Source organism: Anas platyrhynchos, chromosome 5 (assembly GCF_047663525.1).
Source record: "Anas platyrhynchos isolate ZD024472 breed Pekin duck chromosome 5, IASCAAS_PekinDuck_T2T, whole genome shotgun sequence".
NCBI lineage: Eukaryota > Metazoa > Chordata > Aves > Anseriformes > Anatidae > Anas > Anas platyrhynchos.
In genome coordinates this window covers 2,630,591-2,643,492 of record NC_092591.1, presented here as the reverse complement: position 1 = coordinate 2,643,492, position 12,902 = coordinate 2,630,591, and positions in this window count along the sequence as shown.

The window sequence follows — 12,902 nt, the reverse complement described above, 5'->3', positions numbered from 1 at the left end:
CCACCTGGGATAACTAATCACCATTTCAGCTCTGTTTGCAAGAAACACAAAAAATCCATGAATTACAGGTTGGGAACATCCGCAGGGAAATATCTGAGGCCTCGTTCCTTCAAATATCAGAAGGTAGCAGCCCAAATCTGGTTAAGCATGGAGAGCCTGACAGATATGCTCTGTCTGCAGGAAAGGATTGTATTCAGGTCTCTCTCAGTTCACCCATGAGCACCAACCATCTCAGCAAACTCCATGCTAAACCGCTGCACTTCATTGTTTCCCACATGTGCTCCATCAGATCTTATCAGGGAGACTTCCTGTGACTCCTGCCTGTGTATAGATTGGAAGAGAAGAAATTGGCAAGATTTCACCCCTGGTTTCACCCTCCAGCTCCTGCTGGGTGCTTTGTAGGAGCTGTACTTCTGGTGGTAGGGATGAACAACCCCAAGGTCCATTTGTAACCTGTGGTCCTTAATCAAAATAGTGACATATTGGGTTTATTTGTATTAAAAACTGCTATGGAGATGAGGATATTTTACACTGTGGAGCCTGACAGAAAGACACTTTGCACTGGGACGCAGGACGAATGAGATCTGACTGCAAGAAGTGGTTATGGTGCTGGAAAGAGGCTGGAAGAGACCTCGGGAGGTCTCGTCCCACCCCATGCAGGTAACACATCTCCAGTGATGAACACTCTGTAGCTTTTCTTGTCAAACTACTCTAGTGTTTTGTTTAGATTGCCATTTAGAAGTATTCTTCCCAATGCATAATCGTAATTTCCTTTCCTGTGCTTGAAGCCCATTGAACAAATCTCAGCTGAAATGCATTTCACTTAAAAAAAAAAAAAAAAAAAAAAAATCAAGTGTTTCAACAAGAAAAATGTTTCCTTGGCTAATTTGCAGTCGGAGCTCTCTGATGAGTTTGACCTGGGTTCGAAACAGCTTCAGTTTCACCAAAACTCCACTCCATGGTAAATTTGCTATTCACAGCAGAGAAACCCCGGATTGAAATTCATTGACTCGCTTCGGTCACAGGAACCTGCTGGCTCAAATTCAGAATAAATTCAGGAGGAGGAAATACCGTCAATGCGGTGGAGCCCAAAGTAAACACAGAAAGAAAATAAGGATTATCTTGCATTTATTTAATACAATCAAGTTCAAATTTACCTGGGCGTAGAGTAATATAATGGGGGATTTGGGTGAATCCCACAGCCAGTGGCATCTTCCTGAGATAACCGGTCTTTTTAGAAAGGAGATTAAGTGGGAAGAAAGCCTAGTTATGTTAATTAGAACTGAAAAAAAGGCTAAGGAATAATTGAATTTAAAAAATAGCCCTCTGCTTAGAGAACGTGAACTTGAATGGCTCTAAAATGTGCCTGAGCCGCGTTCCCTGCTCGCAGCCAATGGTAAGACCCCAGGAGCAGGACCCACAGGGCTCCATCCCCGTCTCGTCGCACAGCCCACCCTCTGCTCCTCGGGGAGCTGTTGGATCACTCAGACCAGCTAAGCTGTGTGACTGCTCCAGTGCCATCTGTGAAGCCTGGAGAGGTCAGCAATGGCTTTTGTTTCATTGATTTGTTTTTGTGAAGTCAAAACTTTGAAATTCTTCCTGTCCCCCCACCGTTTTCTGGCTCCTTTCTGCCCAACGTGCCTGTTGGCCCAGCAGCCCCCTCTCTCCTTCATCCTCGTTCCTTGGCTTTGTGGCTTTTCTAAAGTCACTTTTGACTTCACCATTGACCAGACAGTGCCCTCTGTTTTCTCCACTCAGCCTTTCCATAGCCAGATTCCCGAGGGTGATTTCTGTTTTGGAGAGATTTTGGCTCACTGTGCAGGGCTCTGGTGAGCAGCAGCATGGCTCTGGGCACATCCATCCACTTAGCCGTGGGTGATAGGGACCTGAAACCAAGACCGAGCAGCATCAAGGAAGCAACCTGCGGGATTTAGTAGCAGTTTAACTGAGCTGCAGGTGAAAAGAGACCATTCTTAAGGTCCAAATTTGCAGCTCACACATTTGCAGACATCGTCTCCTTGCCTTTCACTTAAAAAAATAATGCATAAAATAGGTGAACTGGGGGGAAAGCACCACTGTTAAGAGATGGCTTTTGCAGTATTTTATTTTATTTTATTATTTTATTTTATTTTATTTTATTTTATTTTATTTTATTTTATTTTATTTTATTTTATTTTATTTTATTTTATTTTATTTTATTTTATTTTATTTTATTTTATTATTTCTTTATTTCTGTCTCCAGCATAGTATCTCTGATGCTTATTTTGCTAACTGAAAAATGAAAGAGCCATGGCCAGCTAGGCAGCTTCCTTGTTGGCTTGCTGCACTGACTGCTTCAAAGATTTTATACCTACTTGATTTGGCTTCCACAAGACTAATGTGCAGACATTCCTGTGATAGGATATGCCCCTGAGCCAGAAATGTGCTGGGGCTAAGGAAAGCAAGATGCTCACAGGTGCAATTACCCAAAAATTGCAAGTTGAACATTCAGTTCTCAGCCCCTGCAATGGCTTCACTCCCAAGACAATCACATTTTTTCCCCCGTCTTCCCCAAAAAAGTTTAAAAAAAAAAATAAAATATTGTTTTCATTACTTAGATATCGGGTAAGATGTGAGGAAAGCTGTGAAATACCTGAAAGCCAAAGACCCAGGGAGCAGTGTACTGGGGAAACAAGGGTTGGATGTTGCCTGACGTGGCCGTGCTCAACTTGCAGGGCTTCCTGAAGGTTTTGGGGCTGTCCCTGGAGCACAAAGCCAGTCCCAGCCACCAGCTCCACTCTGTGTGGCACCTCGCTTCTGCCATCAGCCTGCTCAGTCCTGCAGGGTGCTGCTGGGTGCAAGGCTGGAGATGCTCAGGGTCCTACATGGAGATTTAAACACGCATCAGGCTATGGAAGTTAGCGTGGTTTGTAGGGAATAATTTCCCCCATTGCATTCATCCTCCTTCCAGGCAAGCTCATTAGGACTGAGCCAGCATGGAAGAAGGGTCCCTTTGGACCTGGTGGACTGAAGTGCCAATTTGCAAAAAAAATGGGAAATATTCCTCCTAGTTCTGAGCCCTGTGGCTGGATGGAGCCCCAGCAGGACGGGCTTTGTCCTCCGTTGGTCTCCCTTCCCTGCTGCACTCCTCCTGCATTTTCCCTCTTGTTTGATCACGAGCACCTTGTTGGGTTTCTGATGTTTGATCAGTGACACCACACCAAGAAAGAGCCTGTGGGAGAGCTCACTCCAGTGGGGTGGAGGAGGTAGAAGAATGCCACAGGAGAGAAATAAGGTGGCAGAACCGTGCTCCTGCTCTTGGGGTGAGGCACAATTTGGGAGGTAAAGGACAGGGTTCAAAAGTACCAACGTGCAGCCCCTGTTCAGAGTCCTCTTATGTTGCCTTTTAAACTCTGAGAAGGGCACTTAAAAAGTGACTAAATCCTGAGAAAGAATTTCCTAATATTTATTTAATGCACTTAAAAGAAACCAGCACGTCCCTGCAGTGCCTTAGGTCTAGAGGACATAGTTTTTACACACTTTTCCAATGCTTTTAGAAGCAGCTTTCCCACTGGGCTTGGATCATCCTTTCCCAGGCCTATTTTTTTTTAAATATATAGGTCTATATTTGTTGCACCGTGACCTCCTCCCTCCTGGCCATGGCTGCAAGAGGGGACGCTGCATTTCCGCCTGGCTCTGGGCTGAACCTGGTGAGAAGGAGCCGAGCAGTGCATTTTCCCGTGCCCTCTCTTATAGCAAGCCCAGATGTAAGGAGAATTTTGCAGGTCTCTGCTTTAATTTGCTGTTACGTGAGAGCCCTGAAGGTTTGGAAGTGGTGGTGGTCGGACTGGGGGTGGTGAAGGATGTGGCTTCTGCAAGCACAAGGCAGGAGCTGGTCTGGGACCATGCAGATGCTGAGCGAAAGTCTCGTCTCCTTTTATTCAGCAGAATAAAAACCCCAAATTACTGGACAGAAGGAGGCTGCGGTGTAACCACCCAGTTGATTTTTCAGGCTCTCTGCTGGGTGAGGAGCCCGTTTCTGCTCGCACCAGAGGCTGCACTGGAGCGGAAACCTCGGCGCTGCACTTAGAGTTTAGGAAGCTACTTTGGAAAATTGGACATCTGGCGTCGATGAGGCTGGTAGTGCTATTTGTGAGCCGAACACATTGCTTTTCCCAAGGGCGGTGATGCATTGTAATTCTTCGCTGTTCATTAAACAGAATATTTTCCCAGTTTAATATCATAATAGTCATAATTGCTCTGCTCATAAGGACCAAGGTTTACTAAATTCGAATGGTGCAACGGATGCAAAACCCACATAAGAGTATTTTATCACTGATACTATAAAGACTTCCCTATAGCAAACATATTTTTATACTCTGCAAACAGCTTTAGAAGATTAACAGAAAGCATCATAAAAATACTCTTTAAATTAAAGATTGCATTGACTTTAGTGGCTCGCCCTTCCCCCACACCACCATCCCAGCAATAAAAGCACGACGATGTTTACATGGTTCCCAAACCGTAAAACAGTCATTTTTCATTATTTCGCCAGTCTCAGAATGCAGACTTTTGTTTATCTATAACTCAATACGTTTTTAACAAAAGGCCTGACATTTCAGCGAACGCTGATAGGAAACGCGCACAGAAAGTGGTTTATAAACAAATTAATGAGGTTACTGCAAGGAAATTAATTGGAAGTAAAAATGGGATCCATCAAAGAAACATACCGATGGGTAGTTTGTAGCGGAGGTGCCTTTTTTACATGCATTTCTAAAAGTGTTATCTGTGCAGGGCTCCATCAGTGCTGACCACCAGCCTCGTGCTGTGTGACACCGATGTAACCACCGGCCTTATCTCTCGGGAAGGTGGCCGCTTCCTCGGCCCAAATTATGGCACTGGAAGGGTTTGCATCCACCTGGAAGTGTCACCGAAAATCAAAAAGGGCAGGAGGTCCGGATTAGAAGTTTATTGTCTCATTATTTTATTTTATTTTATTTTATTTTATTTTATTTTATTTTATTTTATTTTATTTTAATTTAATTTAATTTAATTTAATTTAATTTAATTTAATTTAATTTTAATTTAATTTAATTTTATTTTTTTTTTGCTGTGGCAGTGAAGTGGTTCCAGAAGATTTAAATTGTTCTGCACAGAGGCGGCCAAAAACCACAGCAGCAAAATCAGCGCATTTTTCTCAGGCAATCTCCAAACTCCAAAGTGGCAAGGGCATGTATCACAGCAGAGCAGGGAATAAGTATAATTTTGTCATCTTCATCAGCATTGCATATCAGAAAGCTCTGGGATGGAACTAGTGCTGACGGCTTGTCTGCGAGTCCTTGTGTTGGGAAGGGGTTGACTTTCTGTGTTTTTTTTTTCCCTATTTAGCTGAAAACCTGCCAGCTTTTGGTATGCATCACATGGGAAGCCCTCGCTGTGCTGCACAAGCTGATAACAGCTCACACCCAAATCTCTGCTCATGTCCAACAGGAGCAGGATGCTGACTGCTCCCTGCTCCGCTCCAGGCTGAGCAGCACTGATGTGACCGGAGAGCCACATCCAGCCCGGGGTTCATCTTGGCTCAGCATCTTCTTACCAGACCTGTCCCACTGGCACATGAACAGTAGGTATAAATAATTACAGCAGAGAATAATTACAGCTGTAGCACACTTGAATGAACCAGCGACTTGTCGCCTGTTTCTCTCAGTGGTAGACAGGAACAGGGTATAATGGATTATTTGTCGCCGTGCTGCAATTTTAATACACGCATGGGAAGCAGTTTGCAGGACACTGTTCCCCATAGGAAGTGCTGTATTGTTTCCAAGACTTAACTTTCCTCCGCTCCTCATTTGCCAAAATTAAAAATATCGATCTCCTTGGGAAGCACGAGCCCTCTAACAGTGATTGCTCTCAAACCCGCCGTCGATACTGGGTCCATTAATGTAATCGCGTTATCACAGAGGTGATATTGTGTATTAGTAGGCTGGAGGAGGGCAGGGAGTGGGATTAAACACATCATCCAATCAACCCTGAAGGTGTAATTCAGTATAAATCATTTTTTAATCAACAGGAGGATGTGTTAAAGTCATTTGCTTGCGGTGTATGTTTATAGGGAGAAAATGCAGGGATATTAAAGAAGAGTTTCTGTCTCTGGATTTATTTTTAAATTGTTCTTTTTATTGGCCCATAGTACAATAGGCAAACGAGATGCTCTCAAATAAATGTTTGTCATGTGAGATGGAAACGTGCCTCTTGTAGATCTACCACTGCAAGCTGTAGATTGAAACCAGTGCCACGCTTAGGCCCCGCTACATTAATGGATGGCAAAGAAACAATTTAATCGCCTCCTGTGCTCCGAGGGTTAGTGGTTTTAATTGCATTTAAACGGTTTAATGCATTAAAAGTTATGATTTCAGTGCAAAGGAAAAAGCAGCGTCTCCGGGAGGGGAGGGTGGTGGCCTCGGACCTGCCCGGAGCCAGCAAGGAAGGCTGCTGGAGGTGGGAAGAGGGAATTTGTGCGTCTCCTACCCCACTGCAGCAGCAGGATCGGTTTGGTGTGGGGTGCCTGGGGTCGCTGTTAGCTCAGAAATGTCCCAGGTTTCCCCCTCCCAAACTAAAGACGTGATGCTGGTGGGCTGCCTGGGCAGCCTGATATTTTCTAGCAAGGTTTCATCTTTTCTTTGTCCTTTTTTCTTTTTCTTTCCTCCTTTTTTCCTTCTCCTTTTTCCTTCTTCCTTTTTCCCTTTTCCCTCTTCCTTTTTCCCTTTTTCCTTCTTTTTTTTTTTTTTTTTTTCTTTTTCCTTTTTCCTTCTTCCTTTTTTTCCTTTTTCCTTTTTCTAGGCGGGTTTTGGCAGGGCCTCGTTGGGGTATTGCTCACGTCCATGGTTTGTGTGAGGGACCCTGGGGCAGGGGCTGAGCGCCCAGCCCTGCCAGCCTTGGCTTCCTCATCTCCTGGGGGATGAAATCCCTGATAACCCCCTTGCATCCTCATCTGCATTGCTGCTCTGGAGCTGGGGACAGGATCAGAGAAGTGCCCTCGTGCACTCACTGCAGGTTTTTCACTCTCAAGTAATTTAAAGGGTAAAAAGCTGCCTGAGCTGCTGGAGCTCCTAAAATCCCTCATCATGTGAGCTGTGCCTCCCAGAGACAACTCACCTAACAAATGGATCCACCACGCTGATATTGGACTCTTTAGAAAATTACTAAAGATTTTCAATTATACATGCTTCTTTCCCTAAGTTTAAAATGATATGTGCATGCATTATGGACTTAAATTAATATTTGAGCTATTAATTGGAAATTGCACTTGGCAGCAAGTTAATTTTTGTGGTGCAGTGCTCGTGTACCCAGAGATAATATGATGGCTGCATTTTTAGCGGCTTATAAACAAATAAAAATAAATGAAATTCTTCAAGATCAGCTCGTACCGAGCTATCAAAATGAATCAAGCTTAGGGCAGGGATGTGTGCTGCCTGACATCGCCCTTCCCTTGCACCTATCTGTGCCATCATCTGGGCCTGAGAGGAACACCTACAGTGCTTTTGGGGTGTCCCAGCCACGAGCAGAGTTACTAGTGCTAGTAGAATTACTACTGTTAACATCCCACTGACTTTTGTGCTGCGACCAAAGGTTTGTGAACTGTTCGGTGAACTTAATTCCTTTCTCGGTTTTGTGGGTTATCCAGAAGCAGACACAATTTTTATGCTTTCACACGTACCTGCAAGGTAGTTCCGTGCCTGCACCAAAAGAGTAGCTTTTATTTATTTATTTATTTATTTATTTATTTATTTATTTATTTATTGTAAGAGGGCCATTGTGTGTATTTACTATTTGTAAATACAGATAGTATTTACATATATATACTATTTACTATATACTATATATATACTGTATAGTGTATATATATACAATACTATGCTATATATAGTATATATAGTATTTATATACTATATACTATATATACAGTATATAGTATATATACTACATACTATATATACTATATTTATATAGTATATATATACTATACTATATTTATATAGTATTTATATACTATATACTATATATACAGTATATGGTATATAAACTATATATTATATATACTATATATATGTGTATATACTATTTATACATGTCTATATACTATATACTATATATGCATGTATATAGTATATAGTTTATATATCCACACTGTTAAGATAGGTGAGAACTGTCTTAATTGGCAAAGCTGTGTTTTAAAGGTTTATCAGATAACTTGAGCTCTATACGTGGGAAAAGAAAACCCTTCACTTGCGAATTATCAGTGGACATTTGAAGCGCTGGGTACGGTCATTGCGCGAAGGGTGAGCTCAGCTTTTAAAAATGCCTGGGGACGACTTCTTGTTTAGATGCTCTCCAGCTCCTCTGCATTTCTCACTGCACTTGGGTGTTTATCAACACTGTGTTTTAAATCCAATACAAACAAGCACACTGTACAGAACACACAGGCAATGCAGTTTTCGTTGCAAGAATATTAGCAGGAAAATCCATCTCTTAAATGCTTTTTGATAAGCAAAGGGTGGCAATAATTTCTAAGCACCTGTTTACTATTTATTGCTTAGTAAAGCATCAGTGTCCTCTTGTGCTTGTGGCTTCTATACTGCCACCCCACTGTTTATTCATAATGTTGCATGAACGTTAAGGGCTTTAATGTGCACATTGCTCTGTTAGGAGATGACCAAATGAAGAAAGAGGCTTAATTTGTTAAAAACTCATCAGTCCTTTTTGGGACTGTTAAATGTCCCAGCTGACCTGGTCACGGTTAAGAGGCTTAGTGGCTTAGGGCTGTGAGCTCTGCCCGCACCCGGGCCCAGCCCTGATCCTTCAGGTGCCTCTCCTGGCCGTGGGGCAGTGTTTGCCCCTTGACTGGGTTGTGCTGGGAGCAGCCCAGCCAGGTCTTAACCCCTCCATGAGAGTTACTCACTATGCACCTAGGATACTACGTGTCAGAGGGAAAATAACAACTCACAGGAGTAATGTCATTAGCGGGTTAAATCATTCCCACATGTCAGCAGTGCTTTAGGAAGACAAAAACTGCCCCTAAACCATTTTTGGTGGCATTTTGTGTCACTTGGAAAGGCTGCTGAAAGCAAAGGGGGCAATTTGGCTCTTCCACACAGCTGCCTTTTCTGTCCTGGCTCCCATGGGGGACTCTCAGATTCACACTGTTTTTGATCCATCCATCCACATAGCTTTTACAGTAGCTGATTTATAAGCTAGCATGGACATCTCTGGGGCCATCAGAAAATACAGCTAGCTGATTTTCCTTTTATTTTTTAATAAAATATATTAACGGCAGTTGTCCCCAACGTTTCAGCAAACAAAATCTGCTTCAGCCACCTTGCCCACTTGTGGGAAGGAACTCAATTCTTAAATGAAAATGTTAGGAGCTACGTTCAAAATACTGCAGGTGGCATTTCCATGTGCTAAATGGTATCGCTGTAGAGAAAACAGGTATGCATGTTTGGAATCTCCAATTTTTTTCACATCTCCTCATTTTTGTGTTAATTATTCAAGCCGTTATGAAACAGGTAAAGAGAAATCAAAGCAGAGTTGCTTAGAGCCAAATGAAGCAGAGGTGTTTCAGAGCAGAATAAGCACAGGAAAACCTGTAGGGGAGGCTTCAGGAGGAGTTGAGGCATGCAGCTTTTGCTCCTTCTCCCTGTTCCTCTGGCCAGATAGACCTTGAGGTTGCCTTTCTTAAAATAACCAACAAGTGGGGGGTTTGAATGCTCCCATGTGTGATGCCCACGTGAATTCCTGAAGGAAAAATTGGAAGTGGGTCTTCTACCGGGGGTGCAGACCTAGTGGGGGCATGTGTGAGACCCCAGTGCCCCATGGATGCATCGGTGTCCCCAAGCCCCAGCCCCATCTCTGCAGAGGGGCAGTGACCAAGGCACTGTGCTGTATGCTTGGGTTGCAGAAGTGTCCATACGCTGTGGCAGTATCATGGTAGCTCAATATCTTACGGCTGCTTCTGTGTTGTTTCATGTAGAAACTCACAGTTGGGCTGCTGAGATTCCCAACAGCAGCAGGCAGCTATTTTGGGGTCAATATCACTGGGTTGTGTCCGTTTCCAGGTGTTTATCCATGTCTCCGAACCACCCCGTGAGTTCCTTTTGCCTCACTTTTCTGCACTTTTTGTGTGTTTGAGAGCCTCGGTGCACACGAAGATTATGGTGCAGAGACTGTGAGGGCAGCACACTGCCTATGCTGGGTCTAAACAGAAGGAATGGGTTTTAAATTAGTTTGCCATTTTTCTCTTTGATCTCATATTTAAGTGTTTTGAGATTTAGAGTCCACTCCGTAGTTGAGGTGTTGCCTAGTTACCATTTTTGATATCGCAGAGGAAGAATAAATAAAATGACATTTTAATATTAAATGCTGTGGCTTGAGGATTGCAGATGTGCTCCCTGTGCACCAGGCAGCCGAGGCAGAAATCCTCTCTTGAAAAAGCTCTTGTTCTTACTGGGGGACTTTGAAAATTGCCTTTTTATTTTTAAATATATATGTATTCTCCTACAACAGCCCCCGCATTGCGTTTGTTCTGCAGTAGGGAATCGGAGACCGGGTGTTTTGTTAGCTTGGCCCATTACCCCAGGTATAAATCCTCGCATGCTGTTGGGGGCACCGAGATCAACACCCCGGGTGCTGCTCCGTGCTGTGGGGTCGTGGTGTGCAGTGCTGGGTGGGGATGTGCCACGTGCCCATACTCACCTCCATACATTTCCAGAGCTCCCCACCAAGCTGCTTTAGGACAGCAGGCAGCCACTGCTCCTCAGCGTTGACAATTTATGGGCAATGCCTGCTTTTGAGGTGGCCCTTGGCCGCTCACCCTATTTGATCCTCAGGGCCTTCCAAAAGAAGAATTAGCCATTCTTCTTGCTTCCCGAAGCTGGCGTTTGAGTGAAGTGCATGTGGTGCTGAGAAATCCTTCACTGTGCAGAGCTGCCTCATCAGCAGAAGGGTGAGTGCCTGCATGGGAAGGTTGGGAGGTTTTTGGGTTGCTCTCTGGTTGTTCACAGTCCTTTCGTCTAACAGCGGGCATCCTTACTCCTGCCTGCATGCAGACAGCATCAGTCACTATCCCTCAGTCACTATCCCTCCATCAGCCTGGTATGAACTATCCCAAAAATGCTGGAGAGGGCAGAACATGAAGCACAGTGCTCCTCCCCTCTACATGTTGCATGCTGTTTCATCGGCTAAATCTGCTTTGATGGGATGCCTGAGACCCCCCCTTCTGTTGGGTGTGTTGTCCTGAATTTCCTCCCATCCCCTCCTCCATGGGGAACTCACCATTGTTGGTTTTTAATGACTTGCAAGTCATTAACAATAAACAAGAGGGGTCTGGAAATTTTTACTCTCAGAAATAGTTCATCTTAATATTCATATTTTTTTGGGGTCTATTTCCTTGAGGGTGTTCGCTCTGGTGACTTTCTTCTGGTGATGATCTGTCGCCAGGTTTTCCTAGGTGAACTCTGAAGTTTCCTGGGTGTCCTTTCTTGGATCGTGTTTATAAGAAAATCCAGAAAAGAAACCAGGAAAAGCACATTAAATTACGGAGTTCAGTAAGCACTTCGTAATCAAAAATTATAAACCCAGGAAAGTTTAAACTGGCATTTATATTTAAGAGAAATCTATGAAACACTAAGAAATACATAGCTCAGGAATCTGAAGTGCCCTTCAAATCATTAACATTTAGAGATACAGACACTGAAATGCTTTAACAGTGAGGCTGTTGCATGTTATCACTGCATCACTTAAAAACTGGCAGGAGCAAGCACTGTGTTAGTGCTCAAGATAACTCTAATTGATGCTAAGGCTTTCAATTGGTTTTAATTCCTGCAGCAGCTGAAAGCGATGGGAAAGTGCCATTGTAGCCAGGAGATAACGGGGAGTCTTTCCCTAAACATTAACAGCAACATGTACATATGTGTGTATAGAGAGAGGTAAATAGCTATAGACAGGTATTTTGAAAATTTGCAGTGCATGTTTTCCATCTTTATGTGCAATAGCATATTAAAGGACTTTTTTTCAGGAGTTCTTATTAGTGAATGACAATTTTCATCTCTATCACCTCTTTCTCTCTTTCTTTCTTTCTTTCTTTCTTTCTTTCTTTCTTTCTTTCTTTCTTTCTTTCTTTCTTTCTTTCTTTCTTTCTTTCTTTCTTTCTTTCTTTCTTTCTTTCTTTCTTTCTTTCTTTCTTTCTTTCTTTCTTTCTTTCTTTCTTTCTTTCTTTCTTTCTTTCTTTCTTTCTTTCTTTCTCCCTCTCTCTCTCTCTCTCTCTTTTCCTTCTTTTCTCCCTGTTATTTCAAAATTTCCAGACATATTCGTCATATCAAGTATATACATACTTTTTTCCTATAAAAACACTGCACTATCTTTCAAAGCAAGCAATGCACAGTGTGAGCTATCCACGGCATTAGTATTTACGGTTTGGAAGCACATTAAAACAAAAGCTAATTTAACGAGCTAGAGGAAACTAGCAGTGAAGCCGCCCCCAGAAGCCTTTCTTTTCTGCCTCATGGGGGCACCATGAATCGTGTCTAGAGCCTGGAGAGGTCTCTTCTCACTTGGGCCATCAGCTGTCTGTCTGTCTGTACGTGCACTGCTGTCTGTCCGGGAGGGGAACATCTCCCAGGGCTGCAGGAGGGAGCTGGGAGCTCCACCACCAGCCTGGCTTTTCCCTGGCTGAAGCAAACCCGTGTCCTTCCAGCAGAATCTGTTCCCCGTTGAAAAACTGCTGCAACTAATTTTAAGATATGTGTGAAATAATAGCTGTGGGCTTTGTCTTCTCTGCGGACAAAGTGTGGTAAAGCAGAGCTAAAAGCCAGAGAGCTGCTTTAGTTCTTCTATTGCATCATGAAACTCAGCCCCTCTCCTCCTGA